Consider the following 12,981-nt stretch of genomic DNA (forward strand, 5'->3'; position numbering starts at 1 on the left):
ACGGAGGAACGCTTCGCACACAACGATGAATGAAGAAATGTGGAGGATGGACTCCGGAGCTAAGTCATGAAATTCCAGTCCATAATAGAACATCAGCCCCCTCACGAAGGGATCCATCGGGAAGCCTAACCCCCGAAGGAAGTGGGACATGAACACTACGCTCTCACCGGGCTGGGGACTGGGAATAGCCTGCCTTTGAGCATGCAACCTATGCGAAATTTCGGCGGTCAAGAACTTAGCCTCTCTCAACTTTAGCACGTCCTCCTCCGGGCATCCATCGGCCTTGAAGGTCGGAACCGGGCATTGTCGAAGGTCCGAGGCACCTGGAATCTGGAGCCTAGGGTGTTGGAACTCGAGGCGACGGGCGAACTTGTTTTGAGATTGGAGAAAAGGAGTAAGGCCCTGGTCTCTTTATAAGAGGTTCAATACCAGGAGCCCTCCCCGTAACCGTTTGGGACTCGCCTTTAATCGAGAAGACATGCTAATGGGCACGATTGGGTTACCCACGTCCGTATTGATGAGAATCCCGTAAATAATGGGGACACGATCTCTGCTTTGACAAGACGTGCCAAGGAAACCGCCTCGCAAAACACGCTGAGGTGGAAAAGTGAAAACGATTCGAATAAAGGCTTGGCCGTAGTGTGATGTCACGCTGCGGAATAAGTCGGCATATTAGATTTGTGTTAATATTATTCTCTCTGTGGCAATACGTGGAAACCTATTTTGCAGAGCCGGACACTACTCTTGGTGTTTACAAACTTTTATGAAGAATTTGGAGGAGGAACCCGCCTTGCAATGCCGAAGACAATCTACGCGCCGGACTCGTCGTCATTGAAGCCTAGTTCAGGGGCTACTGAGGGAGTCCTGGATTAGGGGGTGTTCGGGTAGCCGGACTATACCTTCAGCCGGACTCCAGGACTATGAAGATATAAGATTGAAGACTTCGTCCCGTGTCCGGATGGGACTTTCCTTGGCGTGGAAGGCAAGCTTGGCGATGCGGATATTCAAGATCTCCTACCATTGTAACCGACTTTGTGTAACCCTAACCCTCTCCGGTGTCTATATAAACCAGAGGGTTTTAGTCCGTAGGACAACTTCATCATACAACAATCATACCATAGGCTAGCTTCTAGGGTTTAGCCTCCTTGATCTCGTGGTAGATCTACTCTTGTTCTACCCATATCATCAATATTAATCAAGCGGGACGTAGGGTTTTACCTCCATCAAGAGGGCCCGAACCTGGGTAAAACATCATGTTCCTTGCCTCCTGTTACCATCCGGCCTAGACGCACAGTTCGGGACCCCCTACCCGAGATCCGCCGGTTTTGACACCGACACTCCCACTCGGGGGCTTAGCTGCAGTCCAGCACTCGCCTAAGTTCTCCCACTAGGAGACTTAGCTGCAGTCCAGCACTCGCCTAAGTTTGAAAAAATCCTACCGAGTGGAGAGCAACCCTCCCACTCGGGGGCTTAGCTGCAGTCCAGCACTCGCCTAAGTTCTCCCACTAGGAGACATAGCTGCAGTCCAGCACTCGCCTAAGTTTGAAAAAATCCTACCGAGTGGAGAGCAACCCTCCCACTCGGGGGCTTAGCTGCAGTCCAACACTCACCTAAGTTCTCCCATTAGGAGACTTAGTTGCAGTCCAGCACTCGCCTAAGTTTGAAAAAATCCTACCGAGTGGAGAGCAACCCTCCCACTCGGGGGCTTAGCTGCAGTCCAGCACTCGCCTAAGTTCTCCCACTAGGAGACATAGCTGCAGTCCAGCACTCGCCTAAGTTTGAAAAAATCCTACCGAGTGGAGAGCAACCCTCCCACTCGGGGGCTTAGCTGCAGTCCAACACTCACCTAAGTTCTCCCATTAGGAGACTTAGTTGCAGTCCAGCACTCGCCTAAGTTTGAAAAAATCCTACCGAGTGGAGAGCAACCCTCCCACTCGGGGGCTTAGCTGCAGTCCAGCACTCGCCTAAGTTCTCCCACTAGGAGACTTAGCTGCAGTCCAGTACTCGCCTAAGTTTGAAAAAATCCTACCGAGTGGAGAGCAACCCTCCCACTCAAGGGCTTAGGTGCAGTCCAGCACTCGCCTAAGTTCTCCCACTAGGAAACTTAGCTGCAGTCCAGTACTCGCCTAAGTTTGAAAAAATCCTACCGAGTGGAGAGAAACCCTCCCACTCGGGGGCTTAGCTGCAGTCCAGCACTCGCCTAAGTTCTCCTACTAGGAGACTTAGCTACAGTCCAGTACTCGCCTAAGTTTGAAGAAATCCTGCCGAGTGGAGAGCAACCCTCCCACTCGGGGGCTTAGCTGCAGTCCAGCACTCGCCTAGGTTCTCCCACTAGGAGATTTAGCTGCATCCAGTACTCGCCTAAGTTTGAAAAAATCCTACCGAGTGGAGAGCAACCCTCCCACTCGGGGGCTTAGCTGCAGTCCAGCACTTGCCTAAGTTCTCTCACTAGGAGACTTAGCTACAGTCCAGTACTCGCCTAAGTTTGAAACATATCCCTATCTGCAAGGATGACGACGTGCAGGTTGACTGTAACCTTCTCCTTCGGAGCTGCGGCACAAGTACAACGTCCGCTCCATCCCTATCTGCAAGGATGACGAGGTGCAGGTCGACTGCAACCTTCTCCTTCGGAGCTGCGGCACAAGTACAACGTCCGCTCCATTCCTATCCACAAGGATGACGAGGTGCAGGTCGACTGTAACCTTCTCCTTCGGAGCTGCAGCACAAGTACAACATCCGCTCCATCCCTATCCGCAAGGACGACGAGGTGCAGGTCGACTGTAACCTTCTCCTTCGAAGCTGCGACACAAGTACAACATCCGCTCCATCCCTATCCACAAGGACGATGAGGTGCAGGTCGATTGTAACCTTCTCCTTCGGAGCTACGGCACAAATACAACGTCCGCTCCATCCCCATCTGCAAGGATGACGAGGTGCAGGTCGACTGCAACCTTCTCCTTCGGAGCTACAACGCAAATACAACGTCCGCTCCATCCCTATCCGCGAGGACGACGAAGCGCGGGTCGACTGGAGCTGCCCCCTCAGAGCTGCGTCTCCAGCACAAAGACTATTCCAAGTAGTGAGTAAAGTCCATTCGAAGGCAAACACAAGCACATTCGGAGATAAACCAAATTCAAATAAATCCTAAAAGTTCCAAGCAGCAAATCAAAAGTGCTCGGGCATCAAGCCCGAAGGAGTTCAACGGTTACAGCAGTCACTCGGCATTCCGAGGCAAATTTAAAGCAGATTCAAGTTTCATAAGTTTGTTCACTCGGCCGGAGGAGGGCTGGCAGGCGCCACAACTGAGTCTAGGTCGATTCCATCAGCGATCCGAGTGGCAGCAGCAATGAAAGTCTCCATGAAGGACTGGAAGTCATGCTTTTTGGTGTTAGCAACTTTGATCGCAGCCATCTTGTCTTCACGAGCTTCCTTGCAATGGAATCGCACCAAGGACAGCGCCACATCAGCACCACACCGGGCGGAGGATTTCTTCCATTTTTGCACTCGGTCAGGGATCTCGTTCAGTCAAGTCATCAAGGATTCCAAGTCGTCTTGCAGCGTCACCCCCGGCCAAAGCGATGAGTCGATTTGGGAGACTACCTCCTTCAGGCGCGCGAGGTAGCTTATGGCGCTGGCGATACGGGACTCCAGTCGGAGCACGTTCATTGCAGTTGCATCGCAGACTAGAGAAGCGATAGGGTCTAGACCCGTCTCGACCCTTCCAGTTTCCTCGTCGAAGTCTTGACAGAATTTTGCAGCAAAAAATAGTCAATCGACCAAGCAAGATCCGATCGCAATCATCAACACAGTCGGATTAAAAGAAATACCTTCCAGCGTGAGATAAAGCTTCTTAGCAAGAGTCCTCAGATAAGCTTCCGTGTCATTCCTCTTGCGGATCGCAGAATCCAGCTTTTCATTCAGGGCGACCTTGTCCTTCTTCAGACTGGTCACTTCGTGGTTAGCTTCATTAAGACAAGATTTTAGTTTGGTCACCTCTTCTTCCAGCGTCCCGATTGAAGCAAGCTTCTGGTCTGCGAGAGCAGTTTTATCTTGAGCTGCTTTTTGCGTGGCGGCGAGGTCCGAGTCCTTCTTCTCCAGAGCCAACTTCATTTTCTCTGCAAAAGAAGCAATCAAATCAAAGAAGAGATCAAAGAAATGTATTGAAAGTCAGTCGACAGTCAGTTACCTTCCAAACCAGCGGCTTCGTCTTGAGCTTTCTTCAGATTCTGCTGGGCTAATTCCAAGTCGAGGTTGAGTTGCCTCTGCTTCTCCTCAAGTTCAGCAAACGTAGAAATAAGAGTGCAAGACGTCTGTAGAAGGCAAAAGACGGATCAGTTGATAAGGCCAAAGGTTGTTTACTTCCGAGTGAATAAAGCCTAAAGAGGTTCGCTTGGACCTCAGCCGACTGCACACAATTGACTGCGGTCTCAGGGGCTACACCCAGCGGGTGTACTTGGCGTGTCCCCGCTGACTAAGACTCAACTTAAAAAAACTGCTCAGACCCCAGTCGACTGCCCCCACCGGTTTAGATCTCACTCGCCCAGACCGAGTGGAAGAATGAAACTACTCGACCGGTCTGCCTGAGTCGAGTGTAAGGAGTAAAAAAGCAAGGAAAGAAGAACCCAGACCCCAGTCGACTGCCAGCAGTCGACCGCGGACTCGGGGACTACACCCAGTGGGTGCACTTATCGTGCCCCCACCGGTTCTGATTCCACTCGCCCAGATCGAGTAGAAGAGCGAAACTACCAAAATCAACAAAACACCCACTGGGTGCTCTAATTCGACGAAAACAACAGGAGATTGTGTAGATGAAGATTTTTCGAGTAACATTTCCTCATAGACCAAAAACAGTCGGAAAGTTTATTCACCTGGATATTGGCCCGAAGAGCAGCGCTAGCGTCGTAGGCAGCCTGGCTATTCTCATGCACTGTCTTCACCCGCTCCATGATCATGTCAGCTTGTCGAATGGCTTCCGCAGCCGCTTTCGACTGGTTGTCCGGGATGGGGTAGCTGGTGAAAAAGTGGGCAGACGACCTAGGTGCGGCGGCTTGGAGCTGGACAGCTGAAGGAATCACAGGTGCAGTCGACGGTGCGGGAGGCCCAGTCGACAAAGGTGCGGCGAAGGTCACAGAAGCCCTGCCCGCGTCTTCAAGTTGACGGACGGGAGGTGTCGTAGTGGTTTCTTGCCGAGACATCCTACCAGCAGTTACCTTCTTGCTTTTCCTGGGCTTAAGAGCCACATCTTCGTCGTCATCTGGAAGATCGATGACGTTGGGTGGAGCTGCAAGGCAGATCATTCGACCCCAAGTGAGCCACTCGAACGCAATCGACCAAAGAATCAAATCGCAAGAGATTATACCTGGGTTGGAGGTTACTGCATCTTTCATTTCCTCGTCCCGGTATTGGAGAGAAGAGGTTCCTGACGTAGCAGCACTGCGAAGACCCACGTTCAATCGATTACGTCCGGTTAATTGAGTCGACGAGAAAGACAAGTCAGATGGTTACCCGGAGATAGTAGGAACGGTAACTTTGATCCTGGGCAAAGCTTTTGGCGGCTTGGAGGAGGTGGCTTTCGGCACTTTCGGCGCTGGAGGCGGCGCAACTTTGGACTGCTTTGGAGCCTTTTCAGTCGGCATCGGGGAAGACGTCCTAGGACGCTTCGAAGACTGACCAGTCGGCGCGGCCACTAAGTCCGGAGCACTCGCCGGGTCGTGGGCTTGTTTGGATCTCCTCTCCCTGCGAGGAGGCGAGTCGAATTCTTTGTCACCAGTCGATTGGTCGCTCTCCTCGTCTTCCTCGGCCTCCGAATGCTCCTCGCCGCTCTGGCCACCGCTCCCTTCTTCCTCAGCCTCCTGGTCCTGCACTCCGTCGGGCATTGAGTACATGTCGATGAGGGCCTGAAAGGACAACGATCAGAGGAAATTCAATCGACCATAAACAAGATCTCACTCGGTGAATTGAAAAGATATTTGATAAGACAGAATTATACCTGCTCCGGCTGGTGTGAGTTGTCGAATGGAATCACCCTCCTAGACCCCCGAGGGTTGTCTTTGTTGCTGGTGATCCCCATCAACCACTTCTCCAAGGTATCCTCGCTGACGTCCTCCGGGTGGATCCGAGTGGAATCCTCGAGCAGAGAGTACATCCACATCGAATGATCGCGCGCCTGAAGAGGTTGGATGCGTCGACCGAGAAAGACCTCCAGCAGGTCCATCCCGGTCACCCCGTCGTGAACAAGCTGGACGACCCGCTCGACCAGCACCTTGACCTGCGCCTTCTCTTATGGAACTACCTTCAGGGGGGCGGGCTTCTCCACTCGAGCCAAAGAAAAAGGAGGAAGTCCAGTCGACTGGCCCGGGGTCGGCTGATCCTTGCAGTAGAACCAAGTCGACTGCCAGCCCCGGACCGAGTCGGGAAGAATCATGGCTGGGAAAGTACTCTTGCTCCTCATCTGGATCCCCAGACCCCCGCACATCTGGATCACTTGTGTCTTCTCGTCACTCGACTTGGCCTTTTTGACCGACTGGGATCGGCAGGTGAAGATGTGTTTGAAAAGGCCCTAGTGCGGTCAACAACCCAAGAAGTTTTCGCACATCGACACAAAAGCGGCCAGATAGACTGTGGTATTTGGGGTGAAATGGTGGAGTTGAGCCCCAAAGAAGTTCAAAAAACCCCGGAAGAAAGGATGGGGAGGCAGTGAGAATCCGCGATCTACATGGGTAGGAGAACACACTCACCCTCCCTCGGCTGCGGCTCGGTTTTGTTCCCCGGGAGCCGTGCTGACTTGTGGGGGATCAGTCCCCCCTCCACCAGGTCGTCGAGGTCGTCCTGGGTGATTGTCGAGCGGATCCAGTCGTCCTGGATCCAGCCCGCCGGCAGGCCGGATCTCGACGAGGATCCGCCCCGGCTGGTCCGCTTGCCCTTCGCCTTCGTTGTCGCCTTCTTCGCGCGTTCCAGTGCCACCGTCCTCTCCTTCCCCAGGGCGGCGGGTCGAGCTCGAGTAAAGGTTCGGCGACGAGGGCGGAAGCGAGCGTGGCGGAGAGATTGAGAGAAGAAGAAGAGAGAATGGGAGCGCACGGGGCAGAGACCTGGTCCGAAGCCTTTTATAAGGTCGTCATCCGAGTGACTGACTAGTGGACCCAGGCAATCTAAACAAATCCCGCAACAGTCGCGCGCGCAATACATGACGAAAAAGGTGGCGCGGGGATCGAGGAGACTTGCCTAATCCTTCCCGATAAGCTCGGTTCCGTTCGTCTGGCGCCCTTCCCAAAATTCGAATCCCGCGAGATCCGCGGAGAGCAGAACAACCTGTCAGACTGAAGACAAACATCCTCTACATCATCATTCGGAATCCTACCGTGAAAATTCACTCGACAAACCAAGAATGGACCAAGGCGACTGAGAAAGGAGTCGACGTCCTCACCTCAACTCATTGTTCCAGAATGAGATATACTCGTAGCACAAAGAATGGGTCGGAAGTGTTCCCAACTCTTTCCCCACTCAAATCCTGATCCATTCGGGGGCTAATGATGAAGCTATGTACCTAGGGTAGGGTCATGGATATGTCCAGATACCCTCCCCAAGGACATCTCTACAAAGAATCAGAAGCACTCGAAGAGAAAACATCATCCACTCGACCATGAAGATGTGCTCACTCGACTTCCTTGAAGACACTCGACCACCTTGAAGACACTCGACCACCAGAAGATGAGAATCCCTCCACTCTGCAACGGCTGTGACTTATACCATAGCTTTATGGGCATTTATAACACTTTATTGTAGACGTTACCAGTAACGCCCCACCTTTATGAACATTGAACCCTGTGTAACGGAGGGGAGCTGGGGTCCTGGCGCACTCTATATAAACCACCCCCTCCTCTGGGACAGCGGTCGCACTTTTGTAAACTCACACACACATATATAATTCAGTCGACCGCCTCAGGGCACCGAGACGTAGGGATGTTACTTCCTCCGAGAAGGGCCTGAACTCGTAAAACTTGTGTGTACAACTACTCCATAGCTAGGATCTTGCCTCCTCATACTTACCCCCATTCTACTGTCAGTCTTAGATCCATGACAGTACCTCCGTCCGGGTTGAAACAGCCCTAGACCAAAACGCAGGTACCAAGATGCCTAAGTGCGCATAGCCATCCGTGAGAGTCTTAAGCAGCCATAGCGACATAGCATGCAAAATGCTTCTGCCTCGGTGTCCCTTTAATGCGACGTGGCCGCTTGCTAAGACTAGTCACAGTGGAGAGTAGCTTAGAGTAGTAACATGTATATGTTAATACCCCCATAGTGGGTAGTAACATATGTGTTCAGTCATGCATCACTTCATTTATTATGTTGTAGACTCATCTTTTTTGATATGTGTGATGTTACAGTAACTAGCTATGTTATTACATGCCTCTCTTTCTTTATTAATTACATGTCACATCATCTATTTTGCTTAAATAAGTGTGATGTTACCATTTATGTTACTTCTATTGTGGGTGGTCTTACGTGTATTGGCTGCATGCACATGAGTATCTGCTGACCTAGTTGCATGTCTTCGTTGGCAAAAACTACCGAGAGCACCAACCAATAGGAAAGAAGTTGGGTTTTGCATGCGGCCTTTAAATCACGACACGCCTATAACCTGTTCACGGGACTAAAAATCCCGGACAGCGGCACTAAGTCCCATTTGTAAGAACAACAGATCTGGTAAACCCTCATGTTGCTTACAGAAAATTCTTTTGATATATTGAATAATTGCTGAGGACACCATTGATCAAATTGTATATCTTTTTCTTGAATCATCGTCGGTGAACATTCAGCGGGTTTTCGGAGCTGCTCTGGAGTCGTGACTACAATCTTGCCAATACCATGTGCATCTAGCAAAGAGATTCTTTGGCTTCTCTCCAATAGAGGAAGTCACCTACCCGTTATGAGACGTGACATTTCTTTTATGAGATTATTATACAAGGAAGAAGAAACTAAGAAAAAGTATAGTACAATTATATGCATGGGTGAGGATGTGTACTGAAAGCAATGTTTTATTATTATTGCTTTCGCCTCTGCCTCTTAATGGTTGTGTATAGAAAGTCCGCTGAGTAAGAGCAAGGTGAAGAATACAACCACCAAATCAACAATAAGAAGTTGTCATGTCATCTACTGCCAACCACCAAAATGCATTGCGGCGTAAGAGCGTCTGTTGCCAGACATCAAGCCGGCTGATGGAGCTGAGCGTGAACAAAGCTGAACTGAATATTGTAGCACTGTTAGTGATGCTGTGACGAATTTGACATGTGCAGAATGAGTTGAAACATACCTAATAACAGAACGATTTGACTCAAGTACCAGTCATTGCTGGGACGGGCAGCACTGAAGACTGAAGTTGCTCATTTGGCAAATAACAGGGATGCAATTGGTCCAAGTACATATTGCTGGTGAATGAAATTTAAGTGACGCTCCAACATGCGAGAGATTATGTTATACTAATATTTCTTGAAACCCTGTTATTGCTCATATTAGAGGAGTGGTATTCAAAGGCTAGCCATGCTAATTAGCAGCCTTTTGGTGCACTGCGTTTCACACAAAAATAATATGGCTTCGCTCAGATCAGAAGAGATCTTTAAGCTGTGTATGGATAATTGTAACCACCATTGAGCGATGCAAATCCTCTTTTCCTGTCAAAAAGCAACACATAAATAAAAACTGATGCAGTCAGTAGATAGTTGAAGAAGTATGTTGTACTTGTGTATACAGAGGTTCACGTGGCCATAGGGAAGGGTGCCAGTTTGGTTTACACACTTGTGTAGGTGGGATGTAGAAGTTATCAAGTACTACACCAATTGATATTTATGTGAGCAATATAAATAAGAATATATCACAAAAAATGAAATTTAATAAGCCATTGTTGCGGAGACTATTTAACAAACAATTTAAATAAAAAACTGACTTTGTTCAATCTTTTACTCCAAATCTCTTCTTGTCGTTTCTGGTTGGGTTGATGAACCGAGAAGGCAATCAAAGCAACATGTTTGATGTCAGTGCGTGGCTGCGTGCTACAAAGGATTTGCTCTCTCCATCTCCAACCCATGGAGAATAATATAATTTTCTTGACCAAGCAGTATCATTTGTGCGTCTCTACTACTAATGCACTAGGTGGCCTATATATATGAAAAAAATCTTATCCATATGAATTCTATGATACATGGTCGGATATTACTAGACATAAGTTACACTTGATACATCTTTGAGGCCTATATATTAAATCACACTCCCACCATGCCCCTCCCCGCAGACATCACACACACACACACACACAATCACAGTTGAACGCACTCACGATTCACAAGTCTAGATTTCCTATCAATATTTCTCCAAAGAAGAAAAAAGTGAGCGAACTCACAATTTAGGTATTGTTATTATTATCTTTTTCTTAATTCATGATGGCGAGGCTCCCTTCACGGCAATACAATGCGGTTGTGCAATCACGTGTGATTAAGATACGAGTGAATGCATTTGGAGTAGGAGACACCAGGAAATCATCCGACGCACTGAAGTCATGTCCGTGGACACAAGAATCCAGAGCCAGAGATGATTGAGAGAGATTTCATTAGTTATTTAGATATGTAGGTGCATCAGAGATCCTTTGAAGATTAAAGTGTTTATGTGGTTTGTGCATAAACAAGTAATTTTAACAAAGGATAATTTCGTTAAGCGCAACTGGACAGGATCTACTAGGTGTAGTTTTTGTGATCGGGACAAGACTATCGAGCACCTCTTTTTTGATTGCCCGTTGGCGAGAGTTTTGTGGCGCACTGTGCAAATTGCCTTTAACATTACTCCTCCAAATTCGGTTAGTGCGTTATTTGGAATATGGCTTGTTGGGATAGAGTCCGAAACAGTTAGACACATTCGTGTAGGAGTATGCGCGTTGTTATGGGCAATTTGGAACTGCAGAAATGATTTGGCTTTTAACAGAACAACAACTATTCATTTTTTGCAGGTTTTATTCCGGGCTACCGCGCTGATCCGTATGTGGTCCTTGCTCACTCCGACGGAGGCCAGGGAGCGTTTGGTTACTGGATCTGTCCGGTGGGAGATGGTAGCGTGGGATATCTTCAACCGGTTTGGATGGCGGTCATGTAATAGGATAGACGATTAGTTTACCTATCTTTTGTTTTGACACTGAGCCACGACCAATTCATCCATTAACAGGTTCAAACAAGCATGGCAAAAAAACGCAAATGAAAAACAGATCTCAGACTTAGTGAAATTAACACTTGTCTGGAATTTCAGATCATAAAGCCCTCTTCGGAGCAACAAAAACAATAGGCTACAGGACCTGAACATGACAAAGTAAGACATGGCATTGAGCTACTCAACAAGCTTAACAAAAGTCCATTAGTGACCTTGAGCCAAAAGAGATCACAAAATATACTAACAAGCACACGAACATAGCTAAAACACAATCAGTTTTCAGACTTAGTGAAAAGTGAGACATGCTGAAACATAACTCACGAAGGCATGTAAACGAGCTCGATGCACTCATTACGGTGCAAGTCATGGCAAGGCAAGCATACATCCATTAAGAAGGCACAAAATGCTAGCTAGACATGGCAAGAACAATGGCATAGCGTGCACGGATCAACTACAATAACATCGGCAAAATCGCAAACAAGTTGATGATCTGCCCAGATTCACAACGAAGCAAAAGTAGAGCTCGATTGACTCAAGCTAGGGTGCTCCATAAATGCAAACAAAGGCATGGATGGATAGAGCACTACAATATTAACAAAACTCCTTTACTGATCATCCTTAAAAGAGGCATAGATCACTAGGAAACAGCATGAACATATGGCATCATGAACTAAACAATCCCAGATTTAGTGAAAACTACTAAGTCCCTGAAAACAGATTTACCGGGTGCCTCACTTTGCAAGCTTGCACAAGTCACCACACACATCACAAAAATGCATGGGTTGCACCTCTGGGAAGATAAAAAAATCTTTAACAAAACATATGTAGGACTCACGGGCATATCATGCACACAACAATCATGACAAAAATGACAAAAGTCTAAGATGAACTAGCAGATCTGACAATTAACTCACGAAGCCCTCTTATAACAGCATTTCGGGCATCAAGATGAACTCAAATGAAAATGATGCAATGGAATGAAATGATGTACTCTCTGAGACGAACATTTTGATATGCTATATGTCCAAAACGGAGCTACGGATGCGGAGATATCACTGGTCAAAGATAGCATAAAAATTAGGGTTCGAAGGGGGAAAAGTCAACCGAGTAGTCTCAGATCTGGATCTGGCCCGATGCACTGTTCACGCGCGTGAAAATCGAGGTTCGTTGGCCGGCGATGGCGGTGGTGGCCGGAGATGGAGGGGTCGCAGGGGTAGCCGGATCCGGCGACGCTTGCCGGGGCTTGGCCGGCGTGGGGCGGCGCGATGGAGGCGGCGGCTCCCGCGGCGCGGGCGCGCGATGGCGAGGCGCGGTGGCGGCGAGGAACTCCGGCGGCTCGGGCGACCGGAGCTGGCCGGCGAAGGTGGCGCGGCGATCGGCCCGGAGGAAGGAGGCGGCGGGGCGAGGCGCTCGGCGCGCGGGAGGAGGAGGGCGCGGGCGGCGCGGCGATGGGCCGGGAAGGGCCTCGCCTGGGTCGGGCGGGCCGGCGGCGGTGGTAGGCGGCGGCGGCCACGTGTCGACTGCGGACTGGCTGAGGCGGCGGCGGCGATTTCGTCCGCTAGGAGGCGGACATGTCCGGCGGCGGAGAGATGAATTTTTTTAGGGTTTCGTGGGAGGAGAAGATCCGAAAAACGGGGGGCCTTTAAATAGGCATAGAGGGAGCTAGGAGAGTCCAAATGAGGTGCGGTTTTTGGCCACGCGATCGTGATCGAACGCTCTAGGTGATGGAGCAGAGTTTGGTGGGTTTTGGGCCAAATTGGAGGAGTGTTGGGCTGCAATACACACGAGGCCTTT

Source organism: Triticum urartu, chromosome 5 (genome assembly GCF_003073215.2).
Source record: "Triticum urartu cultivar G1812 chromosome 5, Tu2.1, whole genome shotgun sequence".
NCBI classification, from domain to species: domain Eukaryota; kingdom Viridiplantae; phylum Streptophyta; class Magnoliopsida; order Poales; family Poaceae; genus Triticum; species Triticum urartu.